Raw genomic sequence first — 13,023 nt, forward strand, 5'->3', positions numbered from 1 at the left:
AAGGGATAACATCCCAGGGATTCGATCCCAACCCAGGGATCCCATCCTATCCCAGGGATTCCATCCCAGGGATCCCATCCCATCCCATCCCATCCCATCCCAGGGATCCCATCCCATTCCATCCCATCCCTTCTCATCCCAGGGATCACATCCCATCCCAGGGATCCCATGTTAGGGATCTCATCCCATCTCACTGATGCCATCCCAGGGATTCGATCCCAACGCAGGAATCCCATACTATCCCAGGGATCCCATCCCATCCCATCCCAGGAATCCCATCCCATCCCATTCCAGGGATCCCAACCCATCCCAGTGAACACATCCCATCCCAGGGATCCCATCCCATCCCAGGGATCCCATCCCATTCCATCCAATCCCATCCTAACCCATCCCAGGGATACCATCCCAGGAATCCCATCCCATCCCAGGGATCCCATCCCATCCCATCGCATCCCATCCCATCCCAGGGATCCCATCCCATCCCATCCTATCCAATCCCATCCCATCCCATCCCAGGTATCCCATCCCAGGGATCCCATCCCATCCCATCCCATCCCATCCCATCCCATATCATCCCTGCTATCTCATGCCAGGTATTCCATCCCATCCCAGGGATCCCATCCCAACCGATCCCATCGCAGGGATACCATCCCTTCCCATCACAGGGATCCCATCCCATCCCAGGGATCCCATCCCATCCCATCCCATCCCATCCCATCCCACCCCACCCATTCCCATCCCAGGAATCCCATCCCATCGCATCCCGCGGATCCCATAACATCCCAGGGATCCCATCCCATCCCAGGGATTCAATCCCAGAGATCCTATCCCATCCCATCCCATCCCATCCCATCCCTGGGATCCCATCCCATGGAACCCATCCCAACCCAGGGATCCCATCCCATCCCATCCCAGGGATCCCATCCGATCCCTGGGATCCCATCCCATTCCAACCAATCCCACCCCAGGGATCCCATCCCAGAGATTCCATCCCATCCCAGGGATGCCATCCCAGGGATTCGATCCCAACCCAGGGATCCCATCCTATCACAGTGATCCCATCCCATCCAATCCCATCCCATCCCATCCATTCCCATCCCAGGAATCCCATCCCATCCCATCCCATTCCAGGGATCCCATCCCATTCCAGGGATCCCATCCCAGCCCAGGGATCCCATCCCAGGGATCGCATCCCATCTCAGGGATCCCATTCCATCCCATCCAAGGATACCATCCCATTCCATCCCATGCCATCCCACTCCATCCCAGGTATCCCAACCCATCCAATCCCATCCCATCCCATCCCAGCGATCCCATCCCATCCCATTCCAGGGATCCCATCCCATACGAGCTATCACAATCCAGGGATCCCATCCCTGGGATCCCATCTCATCCCATCCCAGGGATCCAATCCCATCCCATCTCATCCCAGGGATCCCATAACATCCCATCCCAGTGTTCCCAACCCATCCCAACCCATGCCATGCCATCCAATCCCATCCCATGCCAGGGATCCCATCCCATCCCAGGGATCCCATCCCATCCCATCCCAGGGATCCCATACCAGGGATCCCATCCCATCCCCTGGTCCCCATCCCAGGGATTCCATCCCAACCCATCCCATCCCATGGATTCCATCCGATCCCAGAGATCCCATCCCAGGGATCCCATCCCATCCCAGGGATCCCATCACATCCTACCCCATCCCATCCCATCCTATCCCATCGCATCCCATCCCATCCTATCCCATCGCATCCCATCCCATCCCATCCCATCCTAGGGATCCCATACCAGGTATCCCATCCCATCCCAGGGATCCCATTCCGTACCATCCCAGGGATCCCATTCCATCCCATCCCATCCCATCGATCCCATCCCATCCCAACCCAGCTGTCTCGGTTTGAAAGACAGGTATGGTCTAAGGAAAGGCAGGAGCCCCTTTTCTGCGATGCAGAGTGCAATCCCCCTCCCTTTTAATTATTTTAGGTCCAATTCAGACACCTTCAGGCAGGAGATATGGGGATGAGAATAACAGTTCTTTACTGGTATTTAACAAAGCAGAAAAAAACAACAACAGCTATAAAAATTGGCAACAGAAACAGTCTAGCTCCACTCCAGTCCCTTCTGGCCGCAGGCCGTCTCCCTGTGCTGTTACCGGTGCTGTGGGGGCAGGGCAGGTCCCACGCAGTTGAAGAGGGCTGGGTGATGGCGGCCGCGGCCCAGGGGAGAGAGAGGATGGGGAAAATTACTCCCCCCTCACGGTGTCGGTCGTGGTGCTCAGCAGAGTGTCCGGAGGTAGTAGGGTGAGCTGGGAGAGCCGCGGAGCGATGTCCAAAGGCAGGGAGCGTGGATCTCAGCGCTGGGATGACAGGGGAAGATGCCAGAGCAGAGCCCAGGTTGTCTCCCCACTCCACGAGCCAAGCGAGAGAGAGCCAGTCCCCCGCTCCAGACCCCCCTATCCCACCTTTCCTTTTCCGGTTCCCCCCCCCCTCTCCCTCCAGCCACCCCCCTACGAGAGAACATTATCTGTCGTTTTAAGGTGTAGCCACAATTACTTAGCATAACAATGGGAGAAAATCCACAGAAAGAAAAGCAAAGCATTCAACCCCCAACACCAGCGTAGCCAATCCCATCCCATCCCACCCCATCCCATCCAATCCCATCCCATCCCACCCCATCCCATGCCATCCTATCCCATCCCATCCCAGGGACACCATCCCAGGGATCCCATACCATCCCAACCCATCCCATCCAATCCCATCCCATCCCATCCCATCCCAACCCATCCCATCCCATCCAATCCCAGGGATCCCATCCCAGCCCATCTCACCCCATCCCATCCCAGGGATCACATCCCATCCCACGGATCCCATCCCATCGCATCCCAGGCATCCCATCCGATCCCATCCCAGGGATCCCATCCCATACCATCCCATCCCATCGCAGGGATCCCATCCCATCCCATCCCATCCCATCCCATCCCATCCCATCCCAGCGATCTCGTCCCAGGGATTCCATCCCATCACAGTGATCCCATCCCATCCCACCCATTCCCATCCCAGGAATCCCATCCCATCACATCCCACGGATCCCATAACATCCCAGGGATCCCATCCCATCCCATCCCAGGGATCCCATCCCAGGGATTCCATTCCATCCCAGTGATCCCATCCCATACGAGGGATCACATTCCAGGTATCCCATCCCAGGGATCCCATCCCATCCCAGGGATCCCATCCCATCCCAACATATCCCATCCCATCCTCTCCCATCCCAGGGATCCTATCCCATCCCAAGTAACCCATCCCATGGATCCCATCCCAGGGAGGCCATCCCATCCCGGGGATCCCAACCCATCCCAGGGATCCCATCCCATCCCAGGGATCCCATCCCATCCCATCCCAGCTATCCCATCCCAGGGATTCCAACCCATCCCAGGGATCCCACTTGATCTGTTCCCATCCCAGGGATCCCATCCCATCCCATCCCATCCAAGGGATCCCATCCCATCCCAACCCATCCCATCCCATCCCACCCCATCACATTCCATCCCATCCCAGGGATCCAATCCCATCCCATCCCATCCCATCCCATCCCATCCCATCCCATATCATCCCTGCTATCTCATGCCAGGTATTCCATCCCATCCCAGGGATCCCATCCCAACCAATCCCATCGCTGGGATACCATCCCATCCCATCACAGGGATCCCATCCCATTCCAGGGATCCCGTCCCATCCCATCCCACCCATTCCCATCCCAGGAATCCCAGCCCATCCCATCCCTGGGATCCCATCCCAGGGATCCCATCCCATGGAACCCATCCCAACCCAGGGATCCCATCCCATCCCATCCCAGGGATCCCATCCCATCCCAGGGATCCCATCCCATTCCAACCCATCCCATCCTATCCCAGGGATTCCATCCCAGGGATCCCATCCCATCCGATCCCATCCCAGGGATCCCATCCCATCCCATCGAATCCCATCCCAACCCATGCCATCCCATCCAATCCCATCCCATCCCATCCATTCCCATCCCAGGAATCCCATCCCATCCCATTCCAGGGATCCCATCCCATTCCAGGGATCCCATCCCATGCCATCACATCCCATCCCATCCATTCCCATCCCGGGAATCCCATCCCATCCCATTCCAGGGATCCCATCCCATTCCAGGGATCCCATCCCATGCCATCACATCCCATCCCATCCCATCCCATCCCATCCCATCCCATCCCATCCCATCCCATCCCCTCCGCTCCCATCCCATTGATCCCATCCCATCCCAACCCATTCTAGCCCATCCCATCCCATCCAATCCCATCCCATGCAATCACATCCGATCCCATCCCATGTATCCCATCCCAGGGATACCATCCGATCCCATCCCAGCCCAGAGATCCTATCCCATCCCATCCCATCCCATCCCATCCCATCCCAGGGATCCCATCCCATGGAACCCATCCCAACCCAGGGATCCCATCCCATCCCATCCCAGGGATCCCATCCCATGCCAGGGATCCAATCCCATTCCAACCCATCCCATCCTATCCCAGGGATTCCATCCCAGGGATCCCATCCCATCCCATCCGATCCCATCCCAGGGATCCCATCCCATCCCATCCCATCGAATGCCATCCCAACCCATGCCATCCCATCCAATCCCATCCCATCCCATCCATTCCCATCCCAGGAATCCCATCCCATCCCATTCCAGGGATCCCATCCCATTCCAGGGATCCCATCCCATGCCATCACATCCCATCCCATTCCATCCCATCCCATCCCATCCCATCCCATCCCATCCAAGGGATCCAATCCCATCCAAGGGATAACATCCCAGGGATTCGATCCCAACCCAGGGATCCCATCCTATCCCAGGGATTCCATCCCAGGGATCCCATCCCATCCCATCCGATCCCATCCCAGGGATCCCATCCCATCCCATCGAATCCCATCCCAACCCATGCCATCCAATCCAATCCAATCCCATCCCATCCGATCCCATTCCATCCCATCCCATCCCATCCAAGGGATCCAATCCCATCCAAGGGATAACATCCCAGGGATTCGATCCCAACCCAGGGATCCCATCCTATCCCAGGGATTCCATCCCAGGGATCCCATCCCATCCCATCCGATCCCATCCCAGGGATCCCATCCCATCCCATCGAATCCCATCCCAACCCATGCCATCCAATCCAATCCAATCCCATCCCATCCGATCCCATTCCATTCCATCCCATCCCATTCCATCCCATCCCATCCCATCCCATCCCATCCCATCCCATCCCATCCCATCCCATCCCAGGGATCCCATCACAGGGTTCCCATCTCATCCCAGGGATCCAATCCCAGCGATCCTATCCCATCCCAACCCATCCCAACCCATCCCATCCCATCCCATCGATCCCATCCCATCCCATCCCAGGGATCCCATCCCAGGGATCACATCCCATCCAAGGGATCCCATCCCAGGGATCCCAACCCATCCCATCCCATCCCCTCCGCTCCCATCCCATTGATCCCATCCCATCCCAACCCCTTCTAGCCCATCCCATCCCATCCAATCCCATCCCATGCAATCACATCCGATCCCATCCCATGTATCCCATCCCAGGGATACCATCCGATCCCATCCCAGCCCAGGGATCCCATCCCATCCCATCCCATCCCAGCGATCTCATCCCAGGTATTCCATCCCATCCCAGGGATCCCATCCCAACAAATCCCATCCCAGGGATCCCATCCCATCCCATCACAGGGATCCCATCCCATCCCAGTGATCCCATCCCATCCAATCCCATCCCATCCCATCCATTTCCATCCCAGGAATCCCATCCCATCCCATTCCAGGGATCCCATCCCATTCCAGGAATCCCATCCCATGCCATCCCATCCCATTCCATCCCATCCCATCCCATCCCATCCCATCCCATTCCATCCCATCCCAGGGATCCAATCCCATCCCAGGGATAACATCCCAGGGATCCCATCCCATCCCATCCCAGGGATCCCATCCCATTCCATCCCATCCCTTCTCATCCCAGGGATCACATCCCATCCCAGGGATCCCATGTTAGAGATCTCATCCCATCTCACTGATGCCATCCCCGGGATTCGATCCCAACGCAGGAATCCCATACTATCCCAGGGATCCCATCCCATCCCATCCCAGGATTCCCATCCCATCCCATTCCAGGGATCCCAACCCATCCCAGTGAACACATCCCATCCCAGGGATCCCATCCCATCCCAGGGATCCCATCCCATTCCATCCAATCCCATCCTAACCCATCCCAGGGATACCATCCCAGGAATCCCATCCCATCCCAGGGATCCCATCCCATCCCATCGCATCCCATCCCATCCCATCCCAGGGATCCCATCCCATCCCATCCCATCCCATCCCATCCCATCCCATCCCATAACATCCCTGCTATCTCATGCCAGGTATTCCATCCCATCCCAGGGATCCCATCCCAACCGATCCCATCGCAGGGATACCATCCCTTCCCATCACAGGGATCCCATCCCATCCCAGGGAGCCCATCCCATCCCATCCCATCCCATCCCATCCCATCCCATCCCATCCCATCCCACCCCACCCATTCCCATCCCAGGAATCCCATCCCATCACATCCCGCGGATCCCATAACATCCCAGGGATCCCATCCCATCCCAGGGATTCAATCCCAGAGATCCTATCCCATCCCATCCCATCCCATCCCATCCCATCCCATCCCATCCCGGGGATCCCATCCCATGGAACCCATCCCAACCCAGGGATCCCATCCCATCCCATCCCAGGGATCCCATCCGATCCCAGGGATCCCATCCCATTCCAACCCATCCCACCCCAGGGATCCCATCCCAGAGATTCCATCCCATCCCAGGGATGCCATCCCAGGGATTCGATCCCAACCCAGGGATCCCATCCTATCACAGTGATCCCATCCCATCCAATCCCATCCCATCCCATCCCATCCCATCCCAGGGATCCCATCCCATCCCACCCCATCCCATCCCATCCCATCCCATCCCATCCAATCCCATCCCATCCCATCCCAGCGATCCCATCCCATCCCAGGGATCCCATCCCATACGAGCTATCACAATCCAGGGATCCCATCCCAGGGATCCCATCCCATCCCATCCCAGGGATCCCATCCCATTCCATCCCATCCCTTCTCATCCCAGGGATCACATCCCATCCCAGGGATCCCATGTTAGAGATCTCATCCCATCTCACGGATGCCATCCCAGGGATTCGATCCCAACGCAGGAATACCATACTATCCCAGGGATCCCATCCCATCCCATCCCAGGAATCCCATCCCATCCCATTCCAGGGATCCCAACCCATCCCAGTGAACACATCCCATCCCAGGGATCCCATCCCATCCCAGGGATCCCATCCCATTCCATCCAATCCCATCCTAACCCATCCCAGGGATACCATCCCAGGAATCCCATTCCATCCCAGGGATCCCATCCCATCCCATCGCATCCCATCGCATCCCATCCCATCCCAGGGATCCCATCCCATCCCATCCCATCCAATCCCATCCCATCCCATCCCAGGTATCCCATCCCAGGGATCCCATCCCATCCCATCCCATCCCATATCATCCCTGCTATCTCATGCCAGGTATTCCATCCCATCCCAGGGATCCCATCCCATCCCATCCAATCCCATCCCATCCCATCCCACCCAACCCATTCCCATCCCAGGAATCCCATCCCATCACATCCCGCGGATCCCATAACATCCCAGGGATCCCATCCCATCCCAGGGATTCAATCCCAGAGATCCTATCCCATCCCAGGGATTCAATCCCAGAGATCCTATCCCATCCCATCCCATGCCATCCCATCCCAGGGATCCCATCCCATGGAACCCATCCCAACCCAGGGATCCCCTCCCATCCCATCCCAGGGATCCCATCCGATCCCAGGGATCCCATCCCATTCCAACCCATCCCACCCCAGGGATCCCATCCCAGAGATTCCACCCCATCCCAGGGATGCCATCCCAGGGATTCGATCCCAACCCAGGAATCCCATCCCATCCCATTCCAGGGATCCCATCCCAGGGATCGCATCCCATCTCAGGGATCCCATTCCATCCCATCCAAGGATACCATCCCATCCCATGCCATCCCAGCCCATCCCAGGTATCCCAACCCATCCAATCCCATCCCATCCCATCCCTGGGATCCCATCCCAGGGATCCCATTCTTGGGATCCCATTCCATCTGAGGGATCCCATCCCATCCCATCCCGTCCCACACCATCCCATCCCATCCCATCCCTGAGATCCCATCCCATCCCAACCCATCCCATCCCATCCCATCCCATCCCACCCCAACCCATCCCATCCCATCCCATCCCATCCCATCCCATCCCATCCCATCCATCCCATCCCATTCCAGGGATCCCATCCCAGCGATCCCATCCCATCCCAGGGATCCCATCCCATACGAGCTATCACAATCCAGGGATCCCATCCCTGGGATCCCATTTCATCCCATCCCAGGGATCCAATCCCATCCCATCTCATCCCAGGGATCCCAACCCATCCCAACCCATGCCATTCCATCCAATCCCATCCCATCCCATTCCATTCCATCCCATCCCATCCCATCAAATCCCATCCCACCCCATCCTATCCCATCCCATCCCACCCCATCCCAGGGATCCAATCCCATCCCACGGATTCCATTCCATCCCATCGCATCCCAGGGATCCCATCCCATTCCATCCCATCCCATCCCACCCCATCCCATCCCATCCCATCCCATCCCATTCCATCCCATCCCATCCCATCCCATCCCATCCCATCCCATCCCATCCCATCCCGTCCCAGTGATCCAATCCCATCCCAGGGATTCCATCCCAGGGATCCCATCTCATCCCATGGATCCCATCCCATACCAGGGATCCCATCCCAGGGATCCCATCCCAGGGATCCCATCCCATCCCAGAGATCCCATCCCATCCCATCCCAGGGATCCCATCCAATCACATCCCATCCCATCCCATCACATCCCATCCCATCCCATCCTAGGGATCCCACACCAGGGATCCCATCCCATCCCAGTGAACCAAACCCAGCCATCCTATCCCATCCCAGGGATCCCATCCCATCCCATCCCATCCTATCCCATCCCATCCCATTGTAGCCCATCCCATCCCACCCCATCCCATCCCATCCCATCCTACCCCATCCCATCGCATCCCAACCCATCCCATCCCATCCCATCCCATCCCATCCCATCCCAGATATCCCATCCCAGGGATCCCATCCCATCCCAGGGATCCCATCCCATGGAACCCATCCCAACCCTGTGATGCCATCCCATTCCAACCCATCCCATCCCATCCCAGGGATCCCATCCCAGAGATTCCATCCCATCCCAGGGATGCCATCCCAGGGATTCGCTCCCAACACAGGGATCCCATCCTATCCCAGGGATCCCATCCCAGGGATTCCATCCCATCCCAGGGATCCCATCCCATACGAGGGATCACATTCCAGGTATCCCATCCCAGGGATCCCATCCCATCCCATCCCAGGGATCCCATCCCATCCCAACCCATCCCGTCCCATCCCATCCTCTCCCATCCCAGGGATCCTATCCCATCCCAAGTAACCCATCCCATGGATCCCATCCCAGGGATCCCATCCCATCCCATCCCAGGGATCCCAACCCATCCCAGGTATCCCATCCCATCCCATCCCATCCCATCCCAGGGATCCCATTTCATCCCAGGGATCCCATCCCATCCCATCCCATACCATCCCAGGGATCGCATCCCATCCCAACCAATCCCATCCCACCCGATCCCATCCCATTCCATCCCATCCCATCCCATCCCAGGGATCCCATCCCATCCCAGGGATCCCATCTCATGGAACCCATCCCAACCCAGGGATCCCATCCCAGGGATCCCATCCTATCCCAGGGAGCCCATTCCAGGGATTCCATCCCATCCCAGGGATCCCATCCCATCCCAGGGATCACATTCCAGGGATCCCATCCCAGGGATCCCATCCCATCCCAGGGATCCCATCCCATCCCATTCCAGGGATCCCATCCAATTCCAGGGATCCCATCCCATGCCATCCCATCCCATCCCATTCCATCCCATCCCATTCCATCCCATCCCATCCCATCCCATCCCATCCGAGGGATCCAATCCCATCCCAGGGATAACATCCCAGGGATCCCATCCCATCCCATCCCAGGGATCCCATCCCATTCCACCCCATCCCTTCTCATCCCAGGGATCACATCCCATCCCAGGGATCCCATGTTAGAGATCTCATCCCATCTCACGGATGCCATCCCAGGGATTCGATCCCAACGCAGGAATACCATACTATCACAGGGATCCCATCCCATCCCATCCCAGGAATCCCATCCCATCCCATCCCATCCTATCCCATCCCATCCCATTGTAGCCCATCCCATCCCACCCCATCCCATCCCATCCCATCCTACCCCATCCCATCGCATCCCAACCCATCCCATCCCATCCCATCCCATCCCATCCCATCCCATCCCATCCCAGATATCCCATCCCAGGGATCCCATCCCATCCCAGGGATCCCATCCCATGGAACCCATCCCAACCCTGTGATGCCATCCCATTCCAACCCATCCCATCCCATCCCAGGGATCCCATCCCAGAGATTCCATCCCATCCCAGGGATGCCATCCCAGGGATTCGCTCCCAACACAGGGATCCCATCCTATCCCAGGGATCCCATCCCAGGGATTCCATCCCATCCCAGGGATCCCATCCCATACGAGGGATCACATTCCAGGTATCCCATCCCAGGGATCCCATCCCATCCCATCCCAGGGATCCCATCCCATCCCATCCCATCGAATGCCATCCCAACCCATGCCATCCCATCCAATCCCATCCCATCCCATCCATTCCCATCCCAGGAATCCCATCCCATCCCATTCCAGGGATCCCATCCCATTCCAGGGATCCCATCCCATGCCATCACATCCCATCCCATTCCATCCCATCCCATCCCATCCCATCCCATCCCATCCCATCCCATCCCATCCAAGGGATCCAATCCCATCCAAGGGATAACATCCCAGGGATTCGATCCCAACCCAGGGATCCCATCCTATCCCAGGGATTCCATCCCAGGGATCCCATCCCATCCCATCCGATCCCATCCCAGGGATCCCATCCCATCCCATCGAATCCCATCCCAACCCATGCCATCCAATCCAATCCAATCCCATCCCATCCGATCCCATTCCATCCCATCCCATCCCATCCAAGGGATCCAATCCCATCCAAGGGATAACATCCCAGGGATTCGATCCCAACCCAGGGATCCCATCCTATCCCAGGGATTCCATCCCAGGGATCCCATCCCATCCCATCCGATCCCATCCCAGGGATCCCATCCCATCCCATCGAATCCCATCCCAACCCATGCCATCCAATCCAATCCAATCCCATCCCATCCGATCCCATTCCATTCCATCCCATCCCATTCCATCCCATCCCATCCCATCCCATCCCATCCCAGGGAACCCATCACAGGGTTCCCATCTCATCCCAGGGATCCAATCCCAGCGATCCTATCCCATCCCAACCCATCCCAACCCATCCCATCCCATCGATCCCATCCCATCCCATCCCAGGGATCCCATCCCAGGGATCACATCCCATCCAAGGGATCCCATCCCAGGGATCCCAACCCATCCCATCCCATCCCCTCCGCTCCCATCCCATTGATCCTATCCCATCCCAACCCATCCCATCCCATCCCATCCCATCCCATCCCATCCCATCCCATCCCATCCCATCCCATCCCATTGATCCCATCCCATCCCAACCCATTCTAGCCCATCCCATCCCATCCAATCCCATCCCATGCAATCACATCCGATCCCATCCCATGTATCCCATCCCAGGGATACCATCCGATCCCATCCCAGCCCAGAGATCCTATCCCATCCCATCCCATCCCATCCCATCCCATCCCATCCCATCCCATCCCATCCCAGGGATCCCATCCCATGGAACCCATCCCAACCCAGGGATCCCATCCCATCCCATCCCAGGGATCCCATCCCATGCCAGGGATCCCATCCCATTCCAACCCATCCCATCCTATCCCAGGGATTCCATCCCAGGGATCCCATCCCATCCCATCCGATCCCATCCCAGGGATCCCATCCCATCCCATCCCATCGAATCCCATCCCAACCCATGCCATCCCATCCCATCCCATCCCATCCCATCCATTCCCATCCCAGGAATCCCATCCCATCCCATTCCAGGGATCCCATCCCATTCCAGGGATCCCATCCCATGCCATCACATCCCATCCCATTCCATCCCATCCCATCCCATCCCATCCCATCCCATCCCATCCCATGCCATCCCATCCAAGGGATCCAATCCCATCCAAGGGATAACATCCCAGGGATTCGATCCCAACCCAGGGATCCCATCCTATCCCAGGGATTCCATCCCAGGGATCCCATCCCATCCCATCCCATCCCAGGGATCCCATCCCATTCCATCCCATCCCTTCTCATCCCAGGGATCACATCCCATCCCAGGGATCCCATGTTAGGGATCTCATCCCATCTCACTGATGCCATCCCAGGGATTCGATCCCAACGCAGGAATCCCATACTATCCCAGGGATCCCATCCCATCCCATCCCAGGAATCCCATCCCATCCCATTCCAGGGATCCCAACCCATCCCAGTGAACACATCCCATCCCAGGGATCCCATCCCATCCCAGGGATCCCATCCCATTCCATCCAATCCCATCCTAACCCATCCCAGGGATACCATCCCAGGAATCCCATCCCATCCCAGGGATCCCATCCCATCCCATCGCATCCCATCCCATCCCAGGGATCCCATCCCATCCCATCCTATCCAATCCCATCCCATCCCATCCCAGGTATCCCATCCCAGGGATCCCATCCCATCCCATCCCATCCCATCCCATCCCATAT

The sequence above is a fragment of the Sturnus vulgaris genome, chromosome W (assembly GCF_052056855.1).
Source record: "Sturnus vulgaris isolate bStuVul1 chromosome W, bStuVul1.hap1, whole genome shotgun sequence".
Lineage (NCBI taxonomy): Eukaryota > Metazoa > Chordata > Aves > Passeriformes > Sturnidae > Sturnus > Sturnus vulgaris.